General features: G+C 44.1%; 1 protein-coding gene across 11 annotated transcripts in view; it reads left to right on the top strand.

The window, feature by feature from the left end:
• Positions 1-232: 232 nt before the first annotated feature.
• Positions 233-18,361, top strand: part of NRCAM (neuronal cell adhesion molecule) — a 429,035-nt gene continuing 410,906 nt past the window's right edge. Inside the window, exon 1 of one of the 11 annotated variants that reach the window (XM_073573274.1) lies at positions 233-401. The gene's annotated coding sequence lies outside the window, so the exon portion shown is untranslated. Of the gene's footprint in view, positions 475-18,361 lie in introns of all 11 variants that reach the window. The other 10 variants (XM_073573272.1, XM_073573275.1, XM_073573273.1 and 7 more) reach the window with 10 other exon arrangements.

Here is an 18,361-nt window from a genome sequence, read left to right as displayed (position 1 = left end):
GAGTACCTCACCCACAGATACAGCCCTGCGCCGCCTTACACGGGTGCAGAGATGGAGTACTGGAGTACTTAGTTTCTCCATTGTCTGAGTCTGTGGATGCTGTTGCTTGGCGACTTGGCATTTCATTAATAAGCCTGCTAGCCACTCACACTACACTAACTTCTGTGAGGACATCACCGTGCAGGAGCTCCCGCGCTTTCCTGAGGTGAGGGAATGATGTTCTCCCTTGCACACCAGCAGAACGCGTACGCGCACGGGAGCGAGCCTGGCAGATAACGCGTGCGCGTCCTGTAGGGAGCGCGCTGGAGATGCCGCTGGTCTGAGCTGAGGCTGCAGAGGCGGCGGAGGGAGCGCTCAGGAGGACGGAGCAGCATCTACACCCAGCACAAGCAGCAGCGCAGGTCAGTCTGTCAGCAGCGCAGTGCCATTCTTCCCCCATACTGATGTGCTGCAAGGCAACAGATGCATTTTGCGGTAATCTCTTTAATTCAGCTAAGCTGTGAGTTGTCGCTGTAGTCACGTCCCCCCGTGTTCTGTCCCCTCACTGACGCCCACGGATGAGCCGTGGAATGGGAAGTTTCATGACAGCTCTCCTGCCTGCAGTCAGCGATAACCCTGCCATCGTGTGCACTGCGCCCTATGGAATGCCCAGAGGAAGTTCAGTAATGGACGTGCCCCATGTCGGTGCCCACTGAGCGCTTCCATTCTCCCTGATCGATGGCTGCGCTTTCACAGCTGAGGAGAGATGTCCTCGGGGGGTAGTGACTGGCATTAGGGACGGTGTGCTGGCTGACAGCCCCTCTCCATGTGCTGACTGCAGCCATCCGGCCCTGTCTGCTGCTCTGCTCTTAGGGATTACCCTTGTGCCCAGGCCCCAGGCAGGTGATTGCACAGGGTTTCCTTAAATAGCCACTGACCAATAACAATTTAGATCCCAGTGCCATGCTAGGGCTAGACTCTGATATTATGGCTCCAATGGATGAGTGCAAAGTAATGCATCACACTGATACTGGGGCTTAGCTCTACTTCTGTACTTGCTGTGACTTGTGGTGCTGATGTAGCAGAGATGAGCAGGGATGCCAGCCCTGGCTGTAAGCTGCCATGCTAGGGCTAGATTCTGATATTATGGCTCCAATGGATGAGTGCAAAGTAATAGATCAAACTGATACTGGGGCTTAGCTATACTTCTGTACTTGCTGTGACTTGTGGTGCTGATGTAGCAGAGATGAGCAGGGATGCCAGCCCTGGCTGTAAGCTGCCATGCTAGGGCTAGACTCTGATATTATGGCTCCAATGGATGAGTGCAAAGTAATGCATCACACTGATACTGGGGCTTAGCTCTACTTCTGTACTTGCTGTGACTTGTGGTGCTGATGTAGCAGAGATGAGCAGGGATGCCAGCCCTGGCTGTAAGCTGCCATGCTAGGGCTAGATTCTGATATTATGGCTCCAATGGATGAGTGCAAAGTAATAGATCAAACTGATACTGGGGCTTAGCTATACTTCTGTACTTGCTGTGACTTGTGGTGCTGATGTAGCAGAGATGAGCAGGGATGCCAGCCCTGGCTGTAAGCTGCCATGCTAGGGCTAGATTCTGATATTATGGCTCCAATAGATGAGTGCAAAGTAATGCATCACACTGATACTGGGGCTTAGCTATACTTCTGTACTTGCTGTGACTTGTGGTGCTGATGTAGCAGAGATGAGCAGGGATGCCAGCCCTGGCTGTAAGCTGCCATGCTAGGGCTAGATTCTGATATTATAGCTCCAATAGATGAGTGCAAAGTAATGCATCACACTGATACTGGGGCTTAGCTATACTTCTGTACTTGCTGTGACTTGTGGTGCTGATGTAGCAGAGATGAGCAGGGATGCCAGCCCTGGCTGTAAGCTGCCATGCTAGGGCTAGATTCTGATATTATGGCTCCAATAGATGAGTGCAAAGTAATGCATCACACTGATACTGGGGCTTAGCTCTACTTCTGTACTTGCTGTGACTTGTGGTGCTGATGTAGCAGAGATGAGCAGGGATGCCAGCCCTGGCTGTAAGCTGCCATGCTAGGGCTAGATTCTGATATTATGGCTCCAATGGATGAGTGCAAAGTAATGCATCACACTGATACTGGGGCTTAGCTATACTTCTGTACTTGCTGTGACTTGTGGTGCTGATGTAGCAGAGATGAGAAGGGATGTCAGCCCTGGCTGTAAGCTGCCATGCTAGGGCTAGATTCTGATATTATGGCTCCAATAGATGAGTGCAAAGTAATGCATCACACTGATACTGGGGCTTAGCTATACTTCTGTACTTGCTGTGACTTGTGGTGCTGATGTAGCAGAGATGAGCAGGGATGCCAGCCCTGGCTGTAAGCTGCCATGCTAGGGCTAGATTCTGATATTATAGCTCCAATAGATGAGTGCAAAGTAATGCATCACACTGATACTGGGGCTTAGCTATACTTCTGTACTTGCTGTGACTTGTGGTGCTGAGATGAGCTGGTTATGTGTCTCAGCTGATCAGGGTACCAGTATTATACAGTAGTTTGTGCTAATAATAATGAAGATTATTTTAAGGAGTGTACATTTTACGCTAGTAGGAAGTTGTGTTGTTAGGTATGCTCAACTTGTGCCCAGACTTCTCCGTGAGCGCCAGCTACATGGCCAGCACCACTTATAGACCAGATTCTTGGATCAGCACTACTCATTTCTTGGAGCTTAATCCACTACACCCTTTAAAGTTACCAGGATAAAAACATGGCACCCAAAGACTTCATTGAATTTGGTGTAGAAAGTCAGATTTTGTGGCCCCTTGTTTGGTCTTTTTGATTGTTGATTTTTTATTTTTTTTTGCAAATACTCATGTGCTGTTATAATTGTATATTGTTTCTCATAAAACGTAAAAGAAAAAACTAAAAGATTTTGTTTATTGATTGATGTCTCTGCTTACAAATACTAGTAGAACTGCTTATTTGTGTTTGCCCTTTACTTTATGGCTTGGTAAAGGGTAGGACCGACTGCCCGAGGAAGCCAAGGAACAGATTAAATGTCTCTTTGTATGAAGCATGGTTTTTATGGTAATGAGTACAGGACGTATCCTAAAGATCTGCCCAGCATATGCATGGTGTGCTGATGTCTCAATAATGTCACTTGCATGAAAATAAATACTGAATCTGTTGATTTGTGTGTAGCACATGTCATATGCAGGGTTGCCAACTTGTCTTTTTATTTTTTCTAGACAGTTTATCAAAAAATCACGGGCAGGGAATATTTTTCATGGACATATCAGAAAACCATCATAAATCATTCTGATGATCTACCGCCCATAATTCTGATACGTAGATATCGGTTGCAGTCACTTTGAATTGTAAAATGAGGATAATTATTATTAACATAATATTTAGTTTCTTCAGCTTCACAAAAATCACGAATGCCTTATGTATATATATTTTTTTTTTTACAGAAGGGACAAAAGGTGCCCTATTTTTATGCACCATCCTGGAATTCCTGGATGATTGGCAATCTTGGTCACAGGAAACATTTATGATAAAAAATCACGGAAGCAAAAACAAGTGTTGACATATTCCTTCATAAGAGAGATATGACGTGTGACACGTGATATCTCATCACACCCCTTTCTAATGACAAATGGGAAAACTGACCATGGGGGGGACTCGACTCTGGAAACAGCCAGGTGGGCTGCGCTGCACAGTTTCTGCAGCTCCTATATATGTGGGAATTATGGAAACTAGAGTTGAGCGAAACAGGTCGGTCAGATTCAAAAGTCGCCGACTTTCGCCAAAGTCGGGTTTCATGAAACGAAACCCGACCACAGTGTGAAGTCGGCCATGCGGTCGCCGACCCAAGCGCCAAAGTCGGGTTTCGCCAAATGCTTGCACGTGACTTTTTTCAGCCAATGAGAGAAGCGTAGCGTAGCTGGAGTGGGAGAGAGAGAGAGAGAGGGAGAGGGAGAAGAGAGAAGAAAAGAGAGATTTTGCCGCCTCTAGGGTTAAAATTCATGCCAGGTGTGTTTACAGTCCTCCACTCACTGCCGACTTTTCTCCCCATTGACTTGCATTGGGTTTCACGACTTTTCCCTATAGTCGGCCGATTTCGTTCGACTCAACTTTTGAGAAAGTCGGGTTTCATGAAACCCGACTCGACCCTAAAAAAGGCAAAGTCGCTCATCTCTAATGGAAACAGTAAAGCTTAGTAGTCTGCAGTGTGTCCAAAACTTACGAGTTATGGAACGACATAGCTCACTGTGTTGCACCGTTTCTGTAAATCCATTTCACTTCATTGGGAATTGTGGAAAATGCCTAGAACAGCCCCTTCAGTTGTTTCTGGAGTATCATACTTAGTATTGCCAGCTGTCCAGAAATTCCTGGACAGTCTGTTAAATAGTGCTCCTTTTTTCCTTCTGTCTATAAAAAAAAATTTGATAACATCGTAATATTTTGGAAACTAAGAAAGCTTGTCCAGATGTTTTATGACTGTAATTATCATCATTTTACAGTTTACTATGAATGTAGCTGATGTCTTCATATCAGAATTATGGGCTGTATCATTATCATCATAATGATTTGTTATGGTTTTTCAACTTGTCTATAAAAAAGGTTGGCTTACCATTAATTTTTAATAAACTGTCCAGACAAAAGTAAAAAATTAAGTTGGCAACCCTGCTCATACTACTGAGGTTGGTGCAGTCGCAGAGAGATAGACAGGACTTGCTGAGCCGTCAGGATTGTGAGTGACAGCTCTGCCGCCCAGTCTGCGGGAGAGTTGTGAGTATTGTGAATGGCAGCCGTCCTATCTGATACCGACCTACAGCAACCATGAAGGAGCAACACATGAAAAATGTAAACAAATTAATACATTTTATTAATAAATAAATATATAACAACCAGAGTACAATAGAAAAACTATTAAAGCAATAAAATTAAAAAATCAATACAAATTATGGGACATAGATAAAAAAAAAGACAAGAATAGCCATATTCATCCCCAATAACAACCATTATATACTCAATATTGATATGGGTTCCATGCAGTACATGATAAGGATCCAGTAGGTTTGTATCACAAGATCCAAACTGGTGGCAAAATACCTACAGTATATAATCGACCCTATCTATACTGTATATGATACAAAAAGGCTATTTACGGTAATTTTATGGCATGATAGAAAATGTATTATATAATAAGCCTAATTATTCCCATAACCTGATACGTATTTGCTATCATCATGTAAAAGGTCCCACAACTAAGCTATGAAAATGGTTCACTCAGTTGTATCTTAAGTATACAGCTTTGGCAAAATTAAGAGACTACCACATCACAACCCTGTCATGGGCAGCCCATTCTCCAGACCTGAACCCCATTGAAAACCTCTGGAATGTAATCAAGAGGAAGATGGATAGTCACAAGCCATCAAGCAAAGAAGAACTGCTTACATTTTTGTACCAGGAGTGGCATAAGGTCACCCAAAAGCAGTGTGAAAGACTGGTGGAAAGCATGCCAAGACACATGAAAGCTGTGATTAAAAATCATGGTTATTCCACAAAATATTGATTTCTGAACTCTTCCTGAGTTAAAACATTAATATTGTTGTTTCTAAATGATTATGAACTTGTTTTCTCTGTATTATTTGAGGTCTGAAAGCACTGTTGTTGTTTTTTTATTTTGACCATTTCTCCTTTTCAGAAAAAAACAAAACAAAATTTAGTGCTTGGAAATTGCTTGTCAGAAGTTTGTAGACTAAAAGAACAATTTATATTTTACTCAAAAATATACCTATAAAGAGAAAAATCAGACAAACTGAACATTTGGAAGTGGTCTCTTAATTTTTGCCAGAACTGTATATTACTTGTGGCCAAATTGGAGACAATATATGTGCTGCAATGCACCTCCCTGGACGCACTGGTGAACCAAAAATATGAACCAAAAATATGACACAGTCAATAATCAATTGCATATCAGTTACCTGTAGCTATGGTGGAGAACTGTATATGATGCTAGACACCTCGACACACGTTTCACTGCCAGGAAAATCAATGGCAAGCACGCAAATGCCATCCATGTGTAATCTTTCTACCTTCCGTGATCTACATTGTAAGGATGTGTTTCCACGATGAGTTTAGAGTGACTTTTTGACTCTGAATATTTTTGCTGCGTCAAAAATGCATTGTCTTTGGCTGTGTGACCACGGTGAGTTTTTGGTGAGTTTTTAACGCTGTGTATTTTCGCACTCAAAAATGCAATTAATAATTGCAAGTAATCTAATGTACATACTTAATAGATGCAGAAAATCTGCAACATCAAAAACTCTTAAAAATCTCATCGTTGGAGCGTAGCCTAATGGATAGAAGCTTTGTAATTTATATTTTCATTTGTTAAAATCACTGATGGTAAAAACTGACACACTGGCCGAATACTGATGCAAAGTTCTGATGAAACTATGTAATATGTTTTTGTGTACTTAAAAAAAATCACACATGTGTGAATGAGGCCTAAAAACGTTGTCTCATTAGATACACCCGGCACGTCATCCTGAAGTTACCATGGCTCTCACTCTCAGCACCCATGGAAATTGCTGATTTTGCTAGGGTAAGATCTTGATATATCAATCTTAGACCAACAGAATCATAGACCCCCATCTATGATAGTTTGCCTTCATTGGGCATATGGACGAAGGTTTATTTATCTTTCTAGCATTTATAGCACCCTTAATTCCACAACGCGTTACGGACATTATCATAACTGTCCACATTGGGGCTCACAATCTAGATTTCCTATCTGTATGTCTTTGGAATGTGGGAGGAAACTGGAAAACCCAGAGGCGATGCAGGACAGTTTTCTCCATTCTATAAAGGGCAAGCACCAAATAAACCCCATAATAATCAGTGGCGTTCCCTGCCTCTGTTTTTATGCAGATCACATATTCTGTTTGTTTTTAAAATAGAACAAGAAGTGGACACGTGACCAGAGCATAAGTAGATGAAAGCAGGCTTCCAAAGTTTGAAGACCACTGCAAACCTAGTACTTCTTACAGCTGAGTGGCTACACAATTGTGTCCGGCCTAGGCAGCGTGTTTGCGCTAAATAGCAGCAGTGATTTCTTCCCTGTTGTGAGAGATTTCTACAGTGCATCAGTGTAGGTAAAATGCAGGTACAGACTTGGGCTGAAATTCAGCCCTGGCATATGAAATCACATAGGCCCATGCTGTCCCCGTTCCCAAGCACCAGATGGGATATATTACCCTGGATTGACGAAAGCAAGATTTACTACAAGACCAATATTTCTAATGACACCCATGGCCTGCTGCGGTAAGTGACTTTGTGATCTGTCACAACTCTTAACAGTAAGAGTGTCTTTAGAACACCGATTCTGTTAGCAGCGTAGAAGACAAGGTGGCCCTCGACCAGACAGGCCCTTCTGGCATTTGCAAGATGGCCAGTCCGGCCCTGGTAAAATGTGTCAGAATCAGTCTGAAAGCCTAGCTATTCTGTTCTCAGAGGAACACAAATGCCTCATATAATTGTATACAACAATTGTAAATATTTTATTGTTGTGAAATATATTTGGTGAGGTAGGGTTTTTCATCTAAGGATGTTAATAAAATTGTCACAGTGGTGAGGAATTGAAACACACGGTCATACCACAAAATTTACATAAAACAGTAAAAATATTTGTCTGCCCCAACCTTTTTTGAGACATTCCTCGATAAGGCCTCATTCAGATATTTGTTTATCTGTGGGTTTCACAGAAAAAACACATACACATTATAGTTTACAGAGCTGTCCACATCTCCATGTTTTTTATAGACCGTGTGTCCACAAATTATAATGAAGACATGCCATTTTTGATTGACATATTGGCTCAACATTACCCATACAAGTCTATGGGTCCATGAAACTCACATGGATGTGTAGTGACCCGATCCAGACTGGGTATGTCCCTTTAAGTAAATCTGGACCCGTGAGTAGCTTCTGTACACTGCAACTCACTCCTAAGTTAGTCTTTTACTGTTATAGAAGTGTATATGAATCAAAAACTCACTAATCTCATATATTGCTCAGGTATGTATTTCAGTGTTCTGTTAAGTTCACTTTTCATTTGGTGTGTTCCAGCACTATATGCCGGTGAAATGCATGATTTATAAATTAATCTCACAATGTGAAGTGTGACACAAGAATTGAGAGTTATTCTATTGGTCAGTGACCCTGTCACCAAGGTTCAATGGGAGAAGCTACCTCCACTGTCTAGACAAGACAGGGTTCTGGAAAGTTCCCTGAAGAGTCTGGTTCAAGATGAGTCCCAGAGCAGACCCCTGGAGGTTCATCTTTCTCTTCATCTCAAGACTTACAGCCCGGCCTAATGCCTTGGATCTTCCTCTGACTTCTACAGTCAAGATGGCCAAAGACTTTTAAATCTTTTTACCCTGGGTCCCTGCTGTCCGGTTTAAGGCGTGCTTCTCCAGAAGTAGGTCGCACTAATTGTGTACATAAGAACCTATTGCTCTGCTTGCTGAGGAAATCGAGGGTCTCCCGCCTCATCGCAAATTATTCGTTATTTACTTCAAGTATATTTCTGCATGTACCGTGACCAGCTGAGAAAATGAACATGGGATTTCAGGTGTGTACATATTGCCATATATTCCCTCTTCTGCTTTTATGCCACCAAGAGACTTTGAATCTCTTAGGCTGTGTTCACACGTTGCGTTTTTTTCGCGTTTTCGCAGCAGTTTTAACGCGCAATTTTGCTGCGAAAACGCAAAAAAACAGCATCCCATGCAATCCTATGGGAGTCCGCAATGCTGTGCTAATGCTGCAGATTTTCCCGCGGCGGAATCGCATCGTGGAAAAATACGCAGCATGCTCATTAATTTTGCGGAATCGCAGCGATTCCGCCCACATATGAATGCATTGTTCTGCTTACTTTCCGCATGTGACTGTGCCCACCATGAGAAAAGTAAGCAGAACATTTGCGGATGCTACCCAGGGGGTGGAGGAGAGGAGACGGTCCTCGAGGCTGTGGGTACCATATCCCTGTCAAAAATAGAATTAAAATAAAAAAAATAGGGTTATATTCAACTTCTGGCATCCCGCGCAGCCTTACCGATGCTCCCACCAACTCCCTTTCCCAGTAATGCCTTGCGGCAAGGACCTGTGATGACGTAGCGGTCTCGTGAGACTGCTACAGTATCGCGAGACCACTACGTCATCAAAGATCTCGCAAGGCATTACTGTGAACGGGAGCATCGTGATGATCGGGAACGCTGTGCTGGACGTAGGAAGGTGAGAAAAACATGATATTTTATTTTTTTTTTTATTATTTTTAACATTAGATCTTTTTACTACTGATGCTGCATAGGCAGCCTCAATAGTAAAAAGTTGGTCACACTCGTCAAACACTGTGTTTGATGAGTGTGACCAACCTGTCAATCAGTTTTCCAAGTGATGCTACAGATCGCTTGGAAAACGCTAGCATTCTGCAAGCTAATTACGCTTGCAAATTGCTAGTTTTTCCACTGGAAAATCGCGGGAATTTAAAATGTGGTTTTCCCGCGGAATGGAATTCCGTAATTCCTGCGGTAACTTCCGTGGGAGTTTCGCAACGTGTGCACATAGCCTTATAATTACCCTCAAGTACTACTCCTAACTAATGCAGGTTCTTAAATCTATAGAACCTTAATTCTGTGTCAGAATCCAATCCTGAACTGTATTGGCCGTGGATTCCCCCCGTGAACTGTTACCATTACTCCATGTTACAGTATATCTCCCCGTTCTGCTGAAGTAAAGCAGCTGTTATCCCCGAGACCTGTTGTCTGTGGTTATTCATTCGGCTGTTGACACTGCGTGGGGGTGTATAACAGTGAACCGACTAACCCCATACCAGGGCTGTTGCAGATGACATCAGCGTGGCATCCATGTGTTGTTCGTGATTAACATTGTAATTAACAGAAGCTTTGCAATTTATTTATAGGTTCATGAAAATCATTGGTATGAACTGACACGCTAACGAAATACTGATGAAAGTTTTTTGTGTACATGAATAATCACTGACGTCTGAATGAAACCTAAGTCAAAGAGATTTCTAGCAAAGAGTGGATCATGTTTTGGTGGACCTGACGGGATAGTTTGTTATATGGTCTCCTCTTCATTTGACTTCAAGTCTTTAGTAGCCATATCAGTTAGAGAAGACTATCTTTATTCAAAGAATGGGTTATAGGATTGCACCACTTTTTTCTTGGTGAGTTATTACAAAATCAAAACAGGGAAGGGAGCCCAAGAGCTAAAAGAGTAGTCCTGTTGTTCTTTTGTGCCGAGCAACCAAAATTTCATAGGCTGTGCGACAGTTATTCATAGGAAGTAGCTCTGTATTATGGTAATGATATTTCAATAAAAGGAATAGAAAGTGAACTGTTTGCTGATTCAGATTGTGTCACAAGTGTTTTGATGAAGGCATCTTTGATAGTGATTACTGTTGGAATGTCAGCACCTTCTGTAGCAAAGTGCATTTTTTTTGTCTTGCGTTAATGGAAACCAATACTTGAATCACTTGATTCATCAGTTAATGGGAACCTCTTAGAAACTTCTAACTCCACAAACCATTGGTAAGACAGTGTGGCCCTTTAAAAGATAAGCTAGGTGATCTCTTTATGACTGAAAAGCCTTATTGCTGCAGTGCAAAATCACATTTTGGAGTTAAGCATACATCCGTCTTGAAGTGCATTGGAGCCTGAAGATGTACGTTAAGCTCCTCAGTCTCATGCTGTACTCCCTTTCTAGGGCCACTCTCCTCTGATTGACAGGTCATTTTCTCTGGTACATGGCCAACAACCTGTCAGCACCAGGGAACGCAGCATGAGATTGAGATGCTGGAAGTGCATCATCAGGCCCCCATGCACTTCCAGTCTGATGAATACTGAACTTCAAAATGCGATGTTGCATACCTAGATGTTCACGGACATTCATACCATTTTCATGTAATGGTATAGATAAGTTAAAAGCTAGCATTCATGTACATATTCACGAAGTTGAAAGGCAAAGGAGATGAGCCATTAAGACTCACTTTGCACACGCCAGCCTTAATGAACGGTTTGCTGGAATATGATATGCCAAATTCATTAAAGAATCATTTCCATATTTTTTTCTTCATTAAATGTGCGTATATATCCATGTAATATAGTGTGAGTGTATTAGTATACTCACCCATCGCTGCTCTCTCCTGTCTTCTGCGCCATTCTCCTCCCCTTCTTTGTGAAGTCTCCGCAATTGTGACTAGCCGCCTCACTCTATGTTCTACACATGAGCCTAATTCTGACGCTCCATGGGCTGCCTTTGTAAAAGTTATTTACAGGCCATGCAGAGCGTAGCATGAACTTGAAAAGTCTGCAGAGCGGTGATGTCACCTGAGAAGAGGAAAACCAGCCTGGATCCCAGAGAGAGCACTCACACTACATTACATGCAAATATACACACATTTAATGAATAAAAATCTTAACGGGGTGATCCACCACCAGGATAACCCCTTCCCAAACTAAATGTTTGGCCCTGATAAAATAATAAAGCCTTTACTCACCTCCCTTTCCGTTGCCATTCCAGCGGTGTCGGCACTCGCAGTCCCAGAGCTTTTATGCGGTGGAATGACACGTGATGCCCAGCGCCCAGTCAGCGATGACATCATTGCCTCCACCTTTGGACAAACTGAAAATGAAGTGGAAGTCCGGGATGAGCTGCAGCCCTGGCTTCCTCTTCATGTTCAGTGCGTTCAAAGGCGGAGACAATGACTCCAGCACTGTTTGGGTGCCAGGCATCACGTGTCATTCCACCGAACAGGTGCTATGGGACTGTGAGTGCCGACACCGCTGGAACGGCAACGGAATGGGAGGTCAGTAAAGGCTTTAGGCCGTGGTCACACTGGCGAGGAATACGGACGAGTGAGAGGCGTTAAAAGCACGCATTACACACGGACAAATGATTCTTTATGGGGCACCTCCCAATAGCCGTATATTTCTCGTCCGTATTCTACGGTCCGTGCCAATCGCAGCATGCTGCGATTGTCAGCGTACTACGCCCGTAGTACGCCAATGAAAGTCTATGGGTGCACTAAAAATACGCATTACACACGGACCACACATGTGACTTGCGAGAAATACGCACCCGGTGTCTTTTAGAAAAGCCGGCAATTCACTGCGCTATACAGTAAACTCACACTGACAGGTTTAATAAGAAACGAAAGAATAGATATATACACATAGAATACATTTGATTGTAAGGTGACATTAACCCTTTGTTAGATTAACCCATTCGCCACCGCTACAGGGCAATGGGAATCCCACGCATTTTTTAACAACGAATTAACCCCTTAAAATAACAACTACAACTCCAAAATTTTGCACACAAACCCGCATCTAATTATTAGTCAAGGACATATAAAGAAACATGAAATGAAATGCTTTACTGAATGTAAACCATGTGTCATTTCATGTCGGGTTGGGGAATGATTTGATAGAAGCCGGCAATTTAATTAGCGGCTATTCTGCTATGAAGAACTCTGTGAAATATAAATATATATATGTTTATCTCAATGACTTGTGTATATATATATATATATATATACACTCACTGGCCACTTTATTAGGTACACCATGCTAGTAACGGGTTGGACCCCCTTTTGCCTTCAGAACTGCCTCAATTCTTCGTGGCAGAGATTCAACAAGGTGCTGGAAGCATTCCTCAGAGATTTTGGACCATATTGACATGATGGCATCACACAGTTGGCGCAGATTTGTCGGCTGCACATCCCTGATGCGAATCTCCCGTTCCACCACATCCCAAAGATGCTCTATTGGATTGAGATCTGGTGACTGAGGAGGCCATTTGAGTACAGTGAACTCATTGTCATGTTCAAGAAACCAATCTGAGATGATTCGAGCTTTATGACATGGCGCATTATCCTGCTGAAAGTAGCCATCAGATACCTGTTCTTAGCTGAGAGGAGTGGTACCCAGTGTGGTCTTCTGCTGCTGTAGCCCATCTGCCTCAAAGTTCGACGCACTGTGCGTTCAGAGATGCTCTTCTGCCTACCTTGGTTGTAACGGGTGGCAATTTGAGTCACTGTTGCCTTTCTATCAGCTCGAACCAGTATGCCCATTCTCCTCTGACCTCTGGCATCAACAAGGCATTTCCGGCCACAGAACTGCCGCTCACTGGATTTTTTTTCTTTTTCGGACCATTCTCTGTAAACCCTAGAGATGGTTGTGCGTGAAAATCCCAGTAGATCAGCAGTTTCTGAAATACTCAGACCAGCCCTTCTGGCACCAACAATCATGCCACGTTCAAAGGCACTCAAATCACCTTTCTTCCCCATACTGATGCTCGGTTTGAACTGCAGGAGATTGTCTTGACCATGTCTACATGCCTAAATGCACTGAGTTGCCGCCATGTGATTGGCTGATTAGAAATTAAGTCTTAACAAACAGTTGGACAGGTGTACCTAATAAAGTGGCCAGTGAGTGTATATTCAAACAATGTGAAAAACATATAGCCAGCTCACCATAAAGGAGTTCCTCTTGATGCAGTAAACAGTGTTCACCCTATACTTTGCACGGATCCAGGCAGGGAGTATGCCCCAACAAATAGAAATATGAGGAGACTGGGATCCAGCAAAAGGATGAAAGTTCACCAGAATTGTAAAAACTTCTTCTTTATTAATCCATTATATCATAAAAAGTATGAGGAACTCCAATCAATTGGTAGCATTCCAGCAAGGGACTACATGTTTCAGCACTATGTGCCTTCCTCACGGTCCTTTTGCTGGATCCCAATTTCCTCATATTTCTATATATATATATATATGCATTCTATGTGTCTATATCTATTATTTCGTTTCTGTTATAAACCCTGTCATAGGGCTCCATTATATGTCCATTTTGCAAGGCGGCGAGAAAATCTCGCCATACAGATTGCATACGGATGCCATATGGATTACATACGGATGCAGACATGCGCAAAATACACAACCACACCTTGCTTACGGATGACATACGGAGCACTATTTAGGGGTCATTCATCCGTATTACGCATGTAAACTACGGACCGTATTTTGCGTCGGTTAGTGTGACCCCGGCCTTATTATTTTATCAGGGCCAAACATTTAGTTTAAGAAGTGGTTGTCCTAGTAGTGGACAACCCCTTTAAAGGTAGTGCTTCTTTAAGAGGTGCTAGCCACTAATAACATGCTCAGAATTCATCTGCTCACCTCACCAGAAGCGCAACGTCATATAGGGACTGGATTAACATTTTTGTCGCAAGAAATGGCAGCACTTTTGCTGAATTTGCCGAGTGTGTTGTAGCCATGCTCTGCCCCAACACACTACATTTAGGCTAAGTTCACACTAGATGTTTTTGTATCTTTTTTTAAGCAAATTTTGAGCTGCATTTTACAGTAGCAGCAAAGTCTATAAGATTTCAGAAATCTCATACACACACATTATTTTTTTATCAGGATTTTGTACTCTGCTTGTTTTTTGCACAATAGAGCATGTCACTTTCTTTCAGTGTTTTTCACCAATTGAAATGAATGGGTGGTGAAAAAAATGCCGAAAAAAATGAACCAAAAACGCAGGTGTCAGGTTTCGCTGCGCATTTTGTGCCAAAACCTGATTCTATACAATACAACTTTTTTTTCAACACTTTATCAGCATGCACTGGAGACAAATCTAGCATGCCAAAACCACAGCAAAAAACGCAAGAAAAACCAAGGCAAACATGCTTTTTTCTGCAGCTCCTTTCCTGCCAGGAGATAAGGTTTTGTTGCTGAAAAAACACTGAAAAAACGCCGAGTATGAATGTACGCTTAAACTGGTGTGAACGAAAATGGCAAAAGTCGCTAAATTTTGCACCAATCATCTTTGATCAAAAATATAGCTTTTTACACCAGAAAAGCTTGATGAATGAAGTCTTTCGTAGTAATCTTCATGAAGCTTTCTTTATAGTGTAGATTTTACACAAGTACTCCTACTGATACGTAAATGAAGTCACCTAACACTCTCTTGGGGCCCTTACCTGTTCTAAGGCAAGGGTTATATTGTGTGGAAACTGAATACGCCTTACTGTTCTGTCACCATGGATGCAGATATGGTATAGATGTGCTGCAAGGCAGCTAATTAGAGTGTTTATGCTTAACCTGTATGAACACTGATACAAGATCCACGCTTTTAGTCAAGCAATGACTCAAGTCAAACTTTATTTATATTTCATGTATCAATTAGTTATTATTTTCACTTTATTTTCAAATAAATTATAATAATAAAAGAAAATTTCCATTTAGTTTCACCCCATAGTTTAGAGATTTCTTTAGAAATGTAAAAAAAAAATGCAATATTGGTGGGAAATTAGTGGTATGATTGGGGAGCTGAGGATTTCTGTGTAGATATGCTTATGTGCTGTCTGATAGAGAAGAGAATGTATTAGTATTTAAGGGGGTATTCCCATCTTCAAGATCCTATCTTAGGCCTGTTTCACACGTCCTGATATTTCCATTACTGGAAAAAACAGTACTGTAGTGTGTAGCACTTGTGGCATACGTGTGGCAGCCATGTGCCACCCTTGTGCTGCATCAGTACCACACGTACTTGCACCAGGGAAACAGTGGTACTGTTAGCACTGTTCCTAGGCGCCGCGTGCTGAAGACAGCTCTCAGTATTCTCCCCGGCTCTGCTGGATCATCGCGAGCAGGGAAGAATGTTGAGAGTTATATTCAACTGATAACAGCGAGAGCAGGCGGCGGCTGATGGCACTAATACTCCCATCAGTCTACACCTGGTGCCACTAATAACAGAGCAGGCGGCGACTGATGGGAGTATTAATCAGCCGCCTGCTCTATAAATAAATGAAAAATCCGGCATGGGTTTCCCTGTATTTTTGATAACCAGCCAATCAAAACTGACAGCTGCGGGCTGCAACCCTCAGCTGTCAGCGTTAGCAAGGCTGGTTATCAAGAATAGAGGGGTCTCTATATCTTTTTTTTAATTATTTAAATAAACAATTTAAAGAAAAGGTGTGGGTTCCCCTCCACTTTTGACAACCAGACAAGCTAAAGCAGACAGCTGGTGGCTGGTATTCTCAGGCTGGTAAAGGGCCATGGATATTGACCCCCACAGCCTAGAAATAGCAGCCTGCAGCCACCCAAAAAAAGGCACATCTATTAGATGTGCCAATCCTGGCTCTTTGCCCGGCTTTTCCCACTTGCCCTGTGGCGGTGGCAAGTGAGGTATTTGTGGAGTTAATGTCACCTTTGTATTGTCTGGTGACATCAAGTCCATGGCTTAGTAATGGAGAGGTGTCTATAAGATGCCTATCCATTGCTAATCCTATAGTTGTTTGGTAAATAAACACATAGCAAGTATAAAATCTTTTAGTTGAAATTAAAGCAAAACACATTTTTCCATTTTTATTTAAAAACTAGCTGAAGAGCCCGGCGTTGCCCAGGCATAGTACCCAACTGTGGGTCCCGCTGTCTTCCTTAACATCCCCGCTCTCCACCCGCCTCCGCAGCCGCGCTCTACATCCATGTCCTGGTGTCCCTCCACAGCCCCGCTCTCTTCTTCCACAGCCCCGGTCTCTTCGTCCACAGCCCTGCTCTCCCGCTCTCTCCCTCCACAGCCCCGTTCTCTTCCTTCACCTCCCTGCTCGCCCCGTCTACAGCCCCGTTCTCTTCCTTCACAGCACTGCTCTCCTGCTCTCTCCGTCCACAGCCCCGTTCTCTTCCTTCACAGCCCTGCTCTCCCCATCCACAACCCCGTTCTCTTCCTTAACAGCCCTGATCTCCCGATTTCTCCGTTCACAGCCCCGTTCTCTTCCTTCACAGCCCTGCTCTCCCGCTCTCTCCCTCTACAGCAGGGGTCTCAAACTCGGCAGAGTAAATGGGCCGCACATTAAAAAAAATTTGAGCTGGGGGGGCCGCATTCCTTTCAAACTTAATACACCCCGTACACGCGCGGCTCCGCAAGCCTCGTACACACGCGGCTCCTCTCTGTACACCTCGTACACACAGGGCTCCGCTCCGTACACCTTGTATGCACAGGGCTCCGCTCCGTACACCTCGTACGCACAGGGCTCTGCTCCGTAAACCTCGAACGCACAGGGCTCCGCTCCGTACACCTCGAACACACAGGGCTCCGTACACCTTGTACACACATGGCTCCGCTCCATACACCTCGTACACACAGGGCTCCGCTCCGTACACCTCACACACAGGGCTCCGTACACCTACTACACACACGGATCTGCTCCATACACCTCATACACACAGGGCTCTGCTCCTTACACCTCGTACACACAGGGCTCTGCTCCGTACACCTCGTACACACAGGGCTCTGCTCCGCACACCTCGTACACACAGGGCTCCGCTCCGTACACCTCGTACACACAGGGCTCTGCTCCGCACACCTCGTACACACAGGGCTCCGCTCCTTAAACCTCATACACACAGGGCTCCGTACACCTCATACACACACGGCTCCGCACACCTCATACACACAGGGCTCTGTACACCTCGTACACACATGGCTCCGCTCCATACACCTCGTACACACAGGGCTCCGCTCCTTACACCTCGTACACACAGTGCTCTGCTCCGTACACCTCATACACACGGCTCTGCTCCTTACACCTCGTACACACGGCTCTGCTCCATACACCTCGTACACCCAGTGCTCTGCTCCGTACACCTCATACACACGGCTCTGCTCCTTACACCTCGTACACACAGGGCTCCGCTCCGTACACCTCGTACACACAGGGCTCTGCTCCTTACACCTCGTACACACAGTGCTCTGCTCCGTACACCTCATACACACGGCTCTGCTCCTTACACCTCGTACACACAGGGCTCCGCTCCGTACACCTCGTACACACAGGGCTCCGCTCCTTACACCTCGTACACACAGTGCTCTGCTCCGTACACCTCGTACACACGGCTCTGCTCCTTACACCTCGTACACACGGCTCTGCTCCATACACCTCGTACACACAGGGCTCCGCTCCGTACACCTCGTACACACAGGGCTCTGCTCCGTACACCTCGTACACACAGGGCTCCGCTCCTTAAACCTCATACACACAGGGCTCCGTACACCTCATACACACACGGCTCCGCACACCTCATACACACAGGGCTCTGTACACCTCGTACACACATGGCTCCGCTCCATACACCTCGTACACACAGGGCTCCGCTCCTTACACCTCGTACACACAGTGCTCTGCTCCGTACACCTCATACACACGGCTCTGCTCCTTACACCTCGTACACACGGCTCTGCTCCATACACCTCGTACACACAGTGCTCTGCTCCGTA

The sequence above is a fragment of the Dendrobates tinctorius genome, unplaced genomic scaffold, assembly GCF_039654945.1.
Source record: "Dendrobates tinctorius isolate UK_male_01 unplaced genomic scaffold, ASM3965494v1 ptg000035l, whole genome shotgun sequence".
Classification (NCBI taxonomy): domain Eukaryota; kingdom Metazoa; phylum Chordata; class Amphibia; order Anura; family Dendrobatidae; genus Dendrobates; species Dendrobates tinctorius.
This window is presented reverse-complemented; position numbering and strand designations above follow the sequence as displayed.